The sequence below is a fragment of the Stegastes partitus genome, unplaced genomic scaffold, assembly GCF_000690725.1.
Source record: "Stegastes partitus isolate 25-593 unplaced genomic scaffold, Stegastes_partitus-1.0.2 Scaffold1060, whole genome shotgun sequence".
Lineage (NCBI taxonomy): Eukaryota > Metazoa > Chordata > Actinopteri > Pomacentridae > Stegastes > Stegastes partitus.
The window spans coordinates 139,445-155,207 of NW_007578791.1; positions in this window are offsets into that span (position 1 = coordinate 139,445).

Below are 15,763 nucleotides of genomic sequence, written 5' to 3' on the forward strand. Positions count from 1 at the left end.
TCATGCAGTTTAACCATCTGAGCCCCAAACCTTCTTAATGACACAATTTATCAGATTTTCAGCTTTTCAACATTCCTTTAACTACTTGTGTCTGGAAATGTGTCCAAAGTTAAGCTTAAAATGATTCTGTCTCATCAAAATGACTTTATTCTACAAATTTAATTGAAAAGTTCAACAAAAATAAATTGTTTGCAGCAGATTCTGTAAAAACCAAAGAATTCAGAGTTCCTTGGCACAAGCAAGACGCCATGACTCACGTGACGAAAATTCTGCAACTTTTCTGCTCAGCTGCAGGCAGTGTGGGGAGACACGTATGTAATGAATTATCCATCCATCCATCTACTATCTACACACCGCTTTATCCTCACTAGGGTCACGGGGGGCTGGAGTCTATCCCAGCTGACTCAGGGTGAAGGCAGGGGACACCCTGGACAGGTCACCAGTCTATCACAGGGCCACACTTAGAGACAGACAACCAAGCACACTCACATTCACACCTACAGACAATTTAGAATCACCAATTAACCTCAACATGTTTTTGGACTGTGTGGGAGGAAGCTGGAGAACCTGGAGAGAACCTACGCTGCACGGGGAGAACATGCAAACTCCACGCAGGAAGATCCCAGGTGTCCTCACCGGAACACGAACCAGTGACCTTATGAAATGAATTAGAGAGAGAAAAATTAAACAGACCTGATCGATAAAGTAAAGGCAGCATGGCTCAAAAACAGTATACAGAGGGGCAACTTGTTGGAAAACCCATTCAGCCCTGTGAAGCATTCTTCCAGAGTTGGCGTGCAGAGTAGTGTAGAGGATGTTCAAAAAGTTAAACATCTATAGCACGTAGAAACACGATTGTTTCTGATGGACACTTGGAAAAAAAACAGGCCATGCTGATGCCAAGTTCTTTCCATTTTTGTAAAATGAATAATTAAAGAAATTCAACTTTTCATTATACGTCACTTTATCAGTGCCGTACTGCACAGAAGACATTCCTGAGTTCTCTCTTCTTCTAATCGTGGTTGTGATGTTTCCACAGAGGTGCAGGACTTTATATTGCAGTGCAAAATGAGCCCACAGTGAATAAAAATGTGACTGAAGAAAACAAAACACGCAGAAAGTGCCTGGAGTTTAGAGCGTTAAGTGTACAGATCTTACTCAACTCTTAATAGAGCCGTTTAAATCAGAAATAAATGTCCAAAGAGAACAGCAACAATGAGGATTTAGCTGAGATCATGTTTCTGGGTCTATTTTCTGGATCAAATATGCTGAAAAACTGCTGACAGTAACCAGAATAAAACCTACTACTTACAGTTTGTCTGCTTATGTGTGTGAGGAGAGGAAAAAGAGTGTGTGTGCAGAGAGGTGAAAGGGCCACATAGACTAGACAAGAGGAGTGGATAAGTGCAGGACGAGAACAGCCGACACTTTTCTTAAACAGGACCTGTTTTATCTCAGCGTGAGGGGAGAAACAGGGAGAGGGGTCTTTGCAGGGACAAGGCCAAGCCTGGAGCTGCACACTGTAAAAAATGATGGCTTTAAACTGCTTTTTGTTTCCTTACAACTTACTGCTATTTTACAAAATGTCCTTGTTTTGTTAAATTACAGATAATACCCAGTAAAGTGACGGAAAAAAATAATTCATTTACTTGTTAACTGTAAAACAACAACAACAACAACAACACATAAAGTCTACATTTTTCTAAATAGTGACAGTAATTTTTTTTAAAGGGTTTCATCTTTACATGACACTATGAAAGAAAAAATATGTGCATGAAGAATTGAAAAATGGTAAATATTCATTTTACAGATTTTCCCTGTTTGGTTAATTTATGTGTAGGTTATGTTGGTAAATCACAGAAAAAAATGAATAATTTATCGATTGAAATACAACACAAAACTCTAAATAATGTCTTTATCAAAAATGTCTATTTTTATAAATGGTAATTGGTTCCTTTAAAAGGCTTGACAATAAGCATTGCACTATTTTTTACTGTATTTTAATCTGCAAATAAATAAATAAATCATTGTTTTATAGATATTTGCTGTTATTTGAAAAGAACAATTTTAATATTAAAGACTGAAATTATGGTACATATTTTTTTTACCTGATATTTTATGCAATAACTAAATGGTACATTTTTGTTTGTTGTTGTTATATACATTTTATTTTATTGAAATTGCAAATTATATCAATTATTATATTTTAAAAAATCAAAAACTTTTATATATGTATTTGCTGTAGGAGGTAGTAAATAATGTCCACATCAAAATTCTGTATTTTCACAAATATAATTCATTCTATTACAGTGCATAAAATGACACTCTTTTTTTCACAAATACTTTTATTTCACAGATATTCACTGTTATTTGAAAGCAAAATTATCTGTAAGGAAAAATTAAAAACTGAAAAATCCTAAATTTTACAGATTTTCTGTTTTGTTAAATTATTTAAAAAAAACAACAATTTCAAGTTCACATTTTAAAACATCACAAAAAACACTGTAGATAAAGTCCACATTAATAATCTTTTTTTTAAAAATAGCAATTAAGACTTTTGAAATGTGTGACAGTAAAATTACACTGTTTTTTCTGTATTTAAATCAGAAAAAAATATTATTTTACAGATATTTGCAGTTATTTGAAAGAGGAAAAAAAAGCATTTTGAGGATTGAAAAAAAGTAGATAATTTTTAAAATAATATTGTACAGATTTCCCCAATTTTGTTAACAGGTAAATAAAAATGTCCAAATCTAAAATAAACTTCAAGTGGATTTTGGAAAAACAATAGTAAATCAGAGATGTTTACTGCTATTTGAAAGACAAATTATGTTTTCATTTGGATTGGTTTAGGTTTTTGAAAAATGTGATAATTTTAAGTGTTGTTGCTCTCTTGTTAAGTTAAGGATATCTAGTAAAATCGCAGAAAAACTGTATTATCTACTATTTTACTGTAAAAAACCCTGCATAACATGCATAGTGCCTACATTTAAAAAAAAAAATCTGTCATTTTATTTACAAATTAGCAGGGCTTTTTTTTTTTTACTTTTACACTGTGTTTAAATCAGCTACAAATGTCATTTTTATACAGGTTAGTTTTTTGTTTTTTTATTTTATTACCATTTCACCATTTTTTCTGTATTTTTCTAGCACCCTGCTTCAACTTTTTTTTCTTAATTATTTTACTGTTTTTTTTCTTTTTTTTTCTTTTTGCAGTATTGTTTTTTACAGTGTGTGGTTAGGAGGAGGAGGACGAGGAGGGTAAGATGAAGCTGCTGTAGGCCTGGAGGTCTGTCAGTCTGTCTGTCTGTCTGAGCTGTGGACGGCCCTGCTCTCGGGGTTAACTGATTATAATTTGAGGGGTGTCTTGGGGGAGCAGCCCCCTCCTCGAGGCTGCAGTAGGTGCAATCGGACCCTGAGCGTATCAACACACACACACATGGTTATGAAATGATGGATAAGCAGACGTGGGGATTGAGAGCAGGAAGTGATGATTTAAACAGAGACGCCAGCAACAGAGCTGCTCAGCCTCCCTCCTTCTCTCTCTCACACTGAAAGTAAAGGCGCAGTGGAAGGAACCGGTAAGCTTCCAGTTATGTTTCACGTCGCCAGTACAGAGTATCCCATTCGATTAGCAGCACATCACATTAGAGCTGCAGATACTGGAAAAAACTGACAGTGCGATATGAAAAATTACAGGAATTTTCACCAGATGACTAGAATAACTCTATTTGGAAAGAATTATTCACTCTAGAATGATGATGGGGGGGAGTTCACCCAAGTGGTAAATACTAAACAGTTTTCCAAAACCCTAATAAAGCTGTTTCTTTCTCACATGTTGTCCAAAACCTCCAAAACTGCTTTGAATGCAGATTCAGTCCAGCCTGCCCTCATCACACTGAGCTTTGTGCCGCTGATCTAAATGGTCAAACAAAGTAACTGCGTTGCCTCATGTAGGTTCGTGACACTAGTTTTGGTCAACTTTATCCTTATCTGTCTGTGGCCAGAATAATTCCATCCAACTGCTGTATAGATACATCCCTACATAAGACAACAGCTCTGTCTATGTCCTCAACACTTTCCATGGCTACCGCAGATATATTTCTGGAAATAATGAACCCTTAATCGGCTTCCCAGGTTTTATTGAAGGTAAAAAACACAAAAATTATCAGGTCTTAAAACATATAAATCCTCCAAATTCTGCCAAATATATTTTACAGAACCTAGTGTTGGGTCCCAAATAACAAATCAGTAAACTCTGACCAAACTCTGAGACGGTGCAGCAGCAGCAGCATGTTTCCTGTGTTCTGTCTGTATTCACTGGAGCTTTGGTTTTGTGTCCCACGACTTGACTGATTACTGATAAGATAAATAACAAAATATGAAAGAATCATTGTAAGGATTTGTTCTTATTTTCACATTAATGTCTGTCTATATTTAAGAAGTGCATTCAGGTTTTTGAATATGAGTGGCTCTGTTCTTTCTGTGTGTGTACTTCATTTATTGATTTTTATAGGATGTGATCTATCTATTTTCATCCCTTTATTTTTCTTGTCTACTGTTTTTTCCCTCTTGCTTTGATTTGAAATCGATGACTAACTTTAAAGCTGCTGGTTCCGTGTTGTTTTCAGTCTACAAAACAGGTTCAGTCATGACGGTCATATCAAGCTAAAATGTTGAACTATTCCTTTAAAACGTCTTGTTTCCACTGAGAGCAACTGGGGGGAGAATAGGAAACACAGCTGTAAAGTTATCATTTTATATTTATGTGGCTTCTGAAATTGTTGAATAATGAATTATAAATTCTAATCAAAGAACGTGGTTGTTACGTAATCAATGCGTGACTACAGATAGTAAAGATAGCAGCCCACCATGAACCCGTCACAGTTCAAGCAGACAATATAATAGCTGTAATTAAGGTTGCATATAATATTTATTGCGGCCAGTTTTAAGCAAAGCAGCTGATATTTATCCAGTAATTACAGGTACTAAAGCTCAGCCCTGCTTTGTTTCCCCACGTTGTTTGGATATTGCCATGACGCTGTGTGGACCTGCACTGTCAACAAGCAGCCTGCAATCTCCCATTAGATCAGACGCTATTAGGGCGGAGAGGAGTCACTGAGCAAACACTGTCCCTGCCTTTAAAACCAGGTTATCTAATCTGGCGAACGGGGATGAGCTGGACTTTGGAGTTCACATACAGACAGACATGCAGTTTGTCCACAAATGTCGTTTGAAATGCCACTCAAGACCAGACGAGTTCTCATTGGTGGATCTCCGTGACGGTCCTCGTTTGGAGTTTACGAGCTGATCAGATAAGAGGCTGTGGAGGTTCTTTGTCAAAGGTCAGATAACGTCTGGTGGAGATGACCGGAGACGAGGCTGTGGTCCCCGTCAGGCTGCTGTGGAAGGTTACTGGTTTTATAGATTAACCAAGCAGCTGTTTTATTAGGACGCAGTGAGGCAGACGCTGTTCCTCTTTTCTTAAAGGACAAGTTTGCAGTTCCTCTGAAACACAAGCAGTTTCTGGCTGTTTCATGGCTACCGTCACCTTTTTATTCACTGTGGGCTCATTTTTCACTGCAACATGAAGTCCTGCACCTCTATGGAAACAGAACAGCCATGAATAGAAGGAGAGGGAAGTCAGACATGTTTTCTGTGCAGCTCAACACAGAATGACGTAAATCATAATGATACATTTCTTTAATTATTTAGTTTACAAAAATTAAAAAGAACTTGGAATCCACACGTCCCATAAGTGTCTCACAGTTAGAACCAATACTGGACAAAATAGTGGCTGTACATGCTATAGATATTTTATTATTTACAAACTACTCATTAACTCTGGAAGGATGTCTCACCATGCTGAATGTGTCAACAATGTCCTCCTCTGTATACCCTTTTTTAATCATGCTGTATTTGTTTTATTGATCCAGGTTGTCTGATTTTCCTCTCAGTGTTGTCTCCTCTCTACTGTGTGGAAACACAGCCTGCAGTTCATCTCAAAACTATCTGAATATTTGTCATATGACTGTTGGTCAAAGCCAGTTCACACCTGACTTCTCAGTCACACCGAGGAGCACAAAATTTTATGTTTTTTACTAAATATATTTAGTGCAATCTCCGGCTTCCTCCCACAAGTCCAAAAACATGTTGAGGTTAATTGGTGATTCTAAATTGTCTGTAGGTGTGAATGTGAGTGTGCTTGGTTGTCTGTCTCTAAGTGTAGCCCTGTGATAGACTGGTGACCTGTCCAGGGTGTCCCCTGCCTTCACCCTAAGTCAGCTGGGACAGACTCCAGCCCCCCATGACCCTAGTGAGGATTAAGTGGTGTATAGATAATGGATGGATATTTAGTGCAAACATTTTTTAACAAAAATAAGACACGTAGAATGAAGTGATTGTGATGAACTACCACCATGTCAGGCTGAGTTTTGGTTAATTTTCCCAACAGAGCAGCATTTCACAGGATTAGTTGAACATCTAGTGAGTCTTTCTGTCTTTTCAGTTTCTTGCTTTGATAAATTATGTAATTTTGGTGATTTAAAAAAACAAAAACCCAAGAACAGGCTTTTCAAACCCACTGGTGGGTTTCAGGGTTCAGAGGGTTAAAGTCCACTTCCATTGTATAATTCAAAAACGGCATCACTGTTGGCTGGAAATCTTTTTTGATGTATTTCTGTAAAAGTTTCACCTGATTGCAGTTTATTTGTGGCTCCTGAACTAAACTGTACTACTTTCTATTATAATTCCTACAGTTCCATATAACAGTGGGTGCTTTAAAGTTCACTGTTTCTGCAGTGTAGTTTCCAGGACTTTGCACAAATTATTATGCAAACTATGCTACATTTATTTTATTGACCCAGTACGCTTTATGTTCCTTCACTATCTCTAACTTTTGTCCATTCTGGTCTCCTCTCTTTGGAAACACCGCCTGCAGTTCACCAGAAAACAGACTTTTTGTCACTGATCTGTTGGTCACAGCTGAGTCACTCATAGCTTCTCAGTTTAATTTATTTTTTTTTTTTTTACAGAATTTGTTTTGTGCAAGTGGCTTATATTTGGCTGATGTTTTACTAAAACATGCAATAAAGTGATTTTGATGAAATATCACCATGTTATGCTTAGATTTGGTTCATTTTCCTGATGGAACCACACGTCACGCATGATTAGTTCTGCTCCAATGTTGACAATCTGACAATTCTTTCTGTCTTTACAGTTTCTGGCTCTGATAAATGCTGTAATTTGGCCTTTTTTAAGAAAATTTTTTTTAGAGATAACACTTTTTTTTTCTTTCTTACGGGTTTTGGGGTTCAGAGAGACACTTTTTAAAATATGGAGTGGCCCTTTAAGCTGGACCTCTGACAGAGCGCTCCTCCTGCCTTAAGGCTGGTACAAAGCTGTCCAGGGAGCTCAGTGTGGTGAACTTATCCCAGTTATTTACCCTCTTCATGCCTGTTAGAAGCTGAAAAAGGATCCACACACGGTGACTGTTTTCCACTCTCATTCATGTTCTCATCTTCCAGCCTCTATAAGAGCCCAGCTCCTCTCCTCTCTGTCTCTGCTCCTTCATGGCTGAGTGCTTCGGCCCAGGCTCAGCCGGTTGTGTATGCGGGCCCGGCCTGGCCCAGCCCGGCCCGGCCTGCCCAGCGTCACACTAAGTGCCTCTGACAGCCCACCGCACAGTTATTAACTGTGATCCGCCACCACAGGGCCCGGGCAGCCTCGCGCCGAGGGGAGGGTCCACCAGAGGGCTCTGCTCTAAACACAAAGACGGCTTTCACCTCCATCAGAGTCTCCTCTGCGCTCCACAGTGTGCCCTCCCGACTCCCCCGCTCTCGCTAATACATATTTACATCACTTCATATACTGTGCAAGCTCTTTCTCTAATATGTGGTGCCGCTGGGAAGCTGCTCTGCCAACTGTCCAAACCCTGATGGGCCGAATAAAACTGCTTTTGTAAGGGAGGGACATGCGTGAAGGTGGCACTCTTATGCAGGATTACTGGAGAGCACTGCACACTGTAAAAAATGAATGTTTTTTTTTAAGTTTTTTTAAACATTCTTTAACTGTAAACTGTTACAGATTTTGCCTGTTTCGTGAAATTACAGAAAATAACTACATGTCAATAAAACCAACCGAAACTGTAAATTATGTCCACATCAAAAATCTGTATTTTGATGAATAGAAATGTATTCTATTACAATGTTTTATTGTAAAATTAGACCTTTTTAAAGCTGTATTTGATTCAGCAAAAATATGTGTATTGTATGTGTGAGAGGTAAATTACATGCTGACTGTTAAAACACAGGCCAAAGCTGTAAATCATGTCCACATCAAAAATCTTTCTTTCATTAATTCAGAAAAAAAAAAAAAGTATATTAAGGCTTGATAATGATAAGTTATTTTTTCAACTGTTGTATAATATACATACAGATTTTCCTTGTTTTGTTGAATTGCAGAAAATATACAATAAAATCACAGGATAAAAAGGATTAATAAACCATAAATAATGCTATGTATAAATATATATAAATATACATACATACACATATGTATATGTACACGCACAGGTATTTGTCATTATTTTAAAGGGCAAAATATGTAAAGTAAGAATTAAAAAATAAAGAATTTATTTATAAGTCTGTTATTTTACATATTTTTTTTGTTTTGTTAAATTACAGAGAGCACAATCACAGAAATAAATGTATTAATTTACTCACTCGTTATTTTTTTTTTAAAGTTAATGATGTAAAAAACATCCACATCAAACACATCAGGTGTAATTGAATAAATGGTCATTCTTTACATTCTTTTTTGTTTCACCAGAAAATTACACAATGTTTTTACTGTATTGAAATCTTAAAAAATATTATTTTATTGATATTTGACATTTTTTGAAAGGAAATATTGTGTACAGGTAGGGTATATATATATATAGATATACATTTGTTTGGTTTTTAATAGATTTTCCCTGTTTTCTCAAATTATAGATAATATTTAACAAAATCAAGTTTTAAAAAGTATCAATTTATATGTTGGCTGTAAAAAACAAACAAACTATTAAAGGTGCAAAAAAGGCCAATATTGTAAATAATGCACACATCAAATGCTATACAAATATAAATAGTAATTTGTTCTTTTACAGTCAGTAACTGTCAAATTACATCGTTTTTACTGTTTAATATTTTACAGATATTGTCATTTGTTCCACTATTTTGGAACATATTTTTCTGACACCCTTGCCGCCACATTAATTTATTTATTTTGACATGGTGCCATGCAGCCACTGCTTGCTTTATGTCGCCTATAGACTTTCATCCATATAGGTGGTCTGCAGCGTTGTTTGTCCGGCGCTCGCCCCCCTGCGTCCTCGCCGCCCCTTCTCTTCCTCCCAGGATGTGGAAGCCCGGAGAGCCATCGGCCCCTTCAAACAACAACACAACACGGGTCATTAAAAGACAAAATTGGGAGAGAAATAAATAAATGTTAGCAAGGGGGAGGAGAGAGAGTGAGATCCATAATGACAGCTGACTATGTTTAGCCCCCAGAAAGGCACTGGGATAAACAGCAGCTCGTCCCTGCTAACAGGAGGGCTTTAAGTCGCTGCATTGAAAACCCCCAAAGCCACTTTTTCCTGCCCACACCGGCCATAATGAGAGCCCCGCCAGTCAATTGTTGAATACTTGAGGCTTTTCCCTTTGAGGTGACTGGCTTTAATATAGAAACACGACATACACAGTGGAGCAATGGACGTCCCCAGCGGTGTTCAAAGCTGTGGCGGGATAAGGATACGGCTGACATGCATTATTCCTTACAAAAGCTGCCCTTTGTTTGCTTTATGCTCAGATCCCACAAATTGTAGGCTTTGTCCGTCAACATTTCTTATTTCAGGCTGAGGCCTTTTTCCCCTCCTCGCCTCCCCCCTACCTCCTGCTGTCCTCCCCGGCCTCGGCATGTGTTGGTGCTTCACGACAGCGATAACTACACACTGTGAACGGTCCACTGACTTTTTGTTGTTGTCTCTATGCCCCTCTGTGGGGGCTTAAAGGGAAGGAGGTAACTCGGTAATTACGTTCAGCTCATAGATGTAAAATTCAACCCAGATTTCGTCAGAGCTTCGTGTAGATGATGTATCTCCCTCTTAATGGTCTCTGTGTCTTTATGAAAATGTTTTCTCTGTTACCTGTTACCTGAAATTGAAAGAGGATTTAGTTTTGGCGGCTTATACAGAGTCATCGAAACATCACAGCTTTGTGCCATTGAGCCGTCAGAACCCAACAGATGCACTTGGCGTCGAGCTTTACATCCCTTCTTCTGAAGTAGTTCCTGAAGTATTTCTAATATCAGTTGGCCAGTATCATCGACCAACATTAATATTGTATATGTTGTTTGATGTGAAAATGTTCTGTTTCAGTAAAAGATGCTTCAGTGATGTAGAAATTGTTCCATCACACCGTTTGTCCAGCAGAGCAGTTTCATTGTTTACATGCAGCACATGTCGCAGAGTCCAGTTGAGCTAAGGATGGTGCGGAGTCAAGCGGTGTCTTAGCAATAAGTCGTTAACTAGTTCTAAAATACGTTGCTGCGAACTTGCTTATACTGAGCAATGATCCCTTTTCAAAATAGCTAAAATAAGAGTATCGACTGCTATTTTAGTCAAAATCGGCATCGCCCCAACAGTCCAGTATCACACAACACTAGTATTCATTGCAGCAAGGTGTAGCACATATCAGATTAACTGCATGACTTGACCTTTCCGACTATGCCAGTTGTTTGTTCCACAAAGTGTTGGTGATGAAAAATTATTTTGAATTTACATCAAATGTAATCATAGTTACCACTCGCATGCAGCTACTTCCATCTCTACATCCATATGTTGTCTGTGCAATGACGCAATGCTAATATGTCACAAGAAAGAGCAGAACTGGAACTCATACGTGCTACATATTTGCACATACTGCTATAAAAACAGATGAAACTTCTGCAAATTAAAGTTCTTACTAATTTACAATAAAGTCCCTATTGTTGGTGTAATCGCACATCAAGACAAACAGCAGAACTCCCCCTTTCTGATGACACTAGTTGTTTCTCTGTGCTTTCAAAATTGTCTCATTCGGACATTGCATCCCACTTTGTATGAAAAATATACACAAACCACTGGACTTGCTTTTCACTGCAGTGATTCACAAGTTGTGCTCAAAAGACAAGCGCACACGTTTCCCTATTTCTGAGTCATACAGTGTCCCATCATCATGGTTCTGACAGTCCCCGATTCCAAACACCTCCTCGAGACAATTACTACAAGATATGTGTACTGCCAGCATTTAATGGTGAGATACAGGTAAAAACACAGCAGTTTTCTTTTAGGTTATTTTTTGTTGATCATATCAAATGATGGAAGATCTGGATGCTCTGTTGTGGAAAAAAAAAAAAGAAGATAGAGCATGTATGGATAGACATTATAATAACCAAGATAAGAGATGAAAAGTGAAGGTAGTGAAATTAGCTTGAAAATAGCTTCATGGTACTCATAGGATTAGTCCATACGAGCATTTTCTTCCCCCCAAAGCAAACCTATTTTAAAAAGCATTTCCAGAAAAATGTTTATCAAGTTTGGAAGATGTGATCGCATTTTGTTTTCAGCTCCAGCAGTCTAAAGAAAGCATGAAACACCCTCTCGTGGGAATATGTGAAGAAAGTCCAGAGGCTCGTGTATTTTCACAATTAAAAGCCATGAAACAGCAACGACCTCACCAGTAAATCACAACTAGGTGTTAATGCTTAGATATGCTTTCATCCTCAGAAGTTTTGTCGTCAAAACTAGTATAAATTTTGGGAAACAGTTTAACGTTTCTGCTTGGAGTGACGCCTCGGTGTCGATTTGGAGCTGCAGTCTTTACAAACCCTTCATCTGACAGGTCAGGCACCATTAACCGAGCGCAGAGCAGGTCAAAACACCCGCTGGCGCCACCACACACACACACACACACACACACACACACACACACACACTGAACAGATTGCTCAATTAGCCCTCCTTCAGCCTCTCTTAACCCTGCAGCTCCGCTCAGCAGTCATTACTCTCAGGGTCAAGTGTGATCCTGGTGCTTATCTGCATCAACAACTGGCAAGTGCAGGCGTGCCCTCGCGCACACACACGCATGCACACACACACACACACACACAAACCTCGCAGACCATTGCCAAGCATTGTAGAGTAATAAAAAGTGATTTAGGGACGAACGTGATTGAAGAGGCAATGCTGCCCTCATGTGCTCTACAATTTGTAATTACAAGCGGTTAAAAAGGCATTATTTGTGGATTGGACTGGTAAATCCCCAACATAACTCACTCAGCCTTCCCAGAACCACATCTCATAGAGCAGCTCACCAAAACTTACCTCATATTCTGGTTCTTACAATGTGCACCGCTTAAATCTTCATGGCAACTAACTGGAGCGCAATAGAAATAAAGAAGCAAATGTTGGTCGACTGAAATCGAACCAACTCTTTAACCGATTGTTGGCCGAAAGCAAAATGTAAAATGCACTCTGCCAGCTAGCCGTATTAGCTTAAATTAATTCTAAATCAGCATAAAAAGCTTGTATTTGCAGCATTTTAAATCATTGTAACCTGGTTGTTCTCCTCTAAAGACCAGCTGCACAAATTCATATAATTTCTAAAAATACCAACTAATGATACAGCACAAAACTCTTTAGAAATATAACAGAGACAAGTTAGCTTTTAGATGATCTCCCAGGTTGACGGTTCAGCTGTGATTATACAAACTGTGCTAAAAATCCATTTTTTTTCTCTTGTTAGCATGTCCGTACGGTGTATTTTGAAAATGTTTCAAGGCACATCGTAATGTTAATAAGTGGTCAACACCATGGCTGGGTATTTCCATCTTGACACTGCCGTGTAACAATGACAGTATCAAAACACAGATTCTGACTTCTAGTTTCATACGTTAAAAACTCAAAGAACTAATCCTGTCAACATGCAGGTTGGAGCTTTCTGTATCATGATCCTTCTTCAGCATATATTTCTGATTTGGCTGAATTACTCCAATATTACAGCTGTCCATTGTGCAGGGTAGAGTAGTTTTACATTGTCTGAGCAGAGTTGTTGGTGAGCTGGTGTGCTCGAGCAGTGAGTGTGGAGGGATGGATGGATGCCACCTTTAAGGTCGTTTTGCATGCCATTTGTACGCATTTTACATGTTTTATGTGTCATTCAACGGCATTTAGTTCCCATAGACTTCCACAGTAGTGAGATGGTGTGTCATTTTGCGACCAACATTTTACCAGCTGCACAGGCAGAAGATACAAAAAGTGACGACAAGGTACGAAATCAGACGAAGGACCAACACCTTCGAGAGAGAGGTGTTGAGTTACATTTAAGACATTCCAAAGCAAGAAGGGATTATTTTCAAGGAAAAAAATAAACTACTAAATATGTAAGACTGATACACAGAGATTAGCTTTTTAGGAGTTTAATCAACAGCTGGAGAGGAACTTTAAAAAAATGCAGCCACATCAATGGCTTATTTATCTGTTAGTTTTGAGCCAACTCCAAGTTGACAATCAGTCACCACAAACTAAGGTTGGACCAGTTACAGTTGTGAAACATGGGGGTGTTCATCTGTAGTCTGTTCCTCCTGTTGATGTAGAGCTTTCCTCCTAAAGAAAGCAACACCAGAGACCGTTTGACCAATGAGAATTTGGTGAGATGCCAGCATATCGACCAATAAATCAACCATTCGACCTGGTGCCAGAAAGCCAGTTACCAGATAAGCCAGGCTTATTTTAGTTGGTCTCATTTAATGTCGGGTTGTTTCGGTTCCATAAAGCAAATTCAGCATTGTTAAGTAAAGAACTGCCTGGTGAATAAAATGGAGCTGTGAGCTGGGAAGAGGCAAATATTTCCCCTTTGAGTTGGTAGTGAAAAAAGAAAAACAGAGCAAAAAGAGAGTAAATATTGAACTGGATATAAAAGAGTTTGTCACATCAACTTAAAGGCATAGTTTATGATTTTGGGAAATTCTTTGCCGTAGTATTAATTTGTTTTGAGCGAAGTAAATGTATGTTAAACGTTTTAAAAAGTCTCATTAGGTTTGGCCAGTTCCAATTTGTGAAAACGCAAGAATGTCTGTGTCTCCTGCTGTCAAAGATAATGGATTAATCCTTTAAGTTTGTTGATGTGGAGCTTTTCTCCTTATGAATGAAACACTGGCAGTCGTCTGACAAATGAGAATTTGGTCAGATGGGAGCATCTCGTCCAGTCAACCAGGACACAACAGTCCTGTTTAAAGCAAACTGACATTTTTTTGTCCAGGCGCTGAGATATGTTGCACTTTAAAATGCAGTAAATAACAAATATTCTGTCTGATATCATCTGTCTTGTTAGAGATCCGGCTCACACACAGGCTTTGTGTGGCTTCGGTGACCTTAAACAGTCTGAATCTCTGCGGTGCCATTAGGATGTAATAACCGGAGAGTTTGAGTGCGAGGTGAAACAGTGAGATGTTTTATCTGAGCTCCATCACAAAGCGTCTCTTCTCCTCTGCAGAGCCTCTTCAGTCTGAAAATGACTAAGGGATGTGCGGTGGGCTGAGGAGGAAACTCCCTTTACCACAGCCCTGCTATCTCTGTGGGAGTTCATTATACACACAGACTGGCCACACACACACAATAATACACTCACTCTCTACTATCCACTGTGGGAGATTATTACACACATCCAGTGTGACATGAACACTGGTGGGCAGATGTGTGCTCCCGTCACCACACTATAAACCAGCCATCATGAATATGTTTCTGTGGACATCCCCTGCCCCACCCATGCAGACAGACTCCTTTCCACCCACGATGCCTCCACCCACGAGGTGTGGGTGAGCATGTCGGGGGGCAGATTGAGGGGTGCGTCTGATGTCTGTGACACTGAACCGCTTACGTTCACATGGCAGCCATTACAGTTAAACAGAGATGTGCAGCCACACAGAGGTCAAAAGGTCAGGACGTGTTGCCCAACTATCACACGAAGGAGACGCACACTGGGGTCAACTGGTTACACTGGTGTACAACACAATATTCCCAGAATAAAAGTAGGGAAACTTTAGCTACATGGGACACTTATAATAAAATATTAAGTCGAAAGTGCTAACTGGCAGTTGTTTTCAGGACACAGTATTGATAAGTATATGAAAGTATACATATGTATTTATATATTTATTTAGGAAAAACTAGCTACTGAGTTTTGTCAAGATCTGCTTCAAAATTATCAGGCTTCCTGTAAGAGCCCTCTCCACCTTTTGTGAGCAACAGACTTTAAGGAAAGCCAACAAGATCCTTCAAGCCCCATCACACCCACTGTTCTCTGCATTTGAGATGTTCCCCTCTGGATGTTGCCTTGGCCCAAGCTGCTGCAATCAAAGAAGGAGGGAAACTTTTGTTCCCAGAGCTGTCCTCCTTCTAAACGCACAACCATCTTTGATCCGCTGACTCCATGCCAATGTAATGATGTGGTTTATTGTTTATTTTATTTTATATTATTATCCATCCATCCATCCATTATCTGCACACCACTTAATCCTCACTAGGGTCATGGGGGGCTGGAGTCTATCCCAGCTGACTCAGGGTGAAGGCAGGGGACGCCCTGGACAAGTCACCAGTCTATCACAGGGCTACACTTAGAGACAGACAACCAAGCACACTCACATTCACACCTACGGACAATTTAGAATCACCAATTAACCTCAA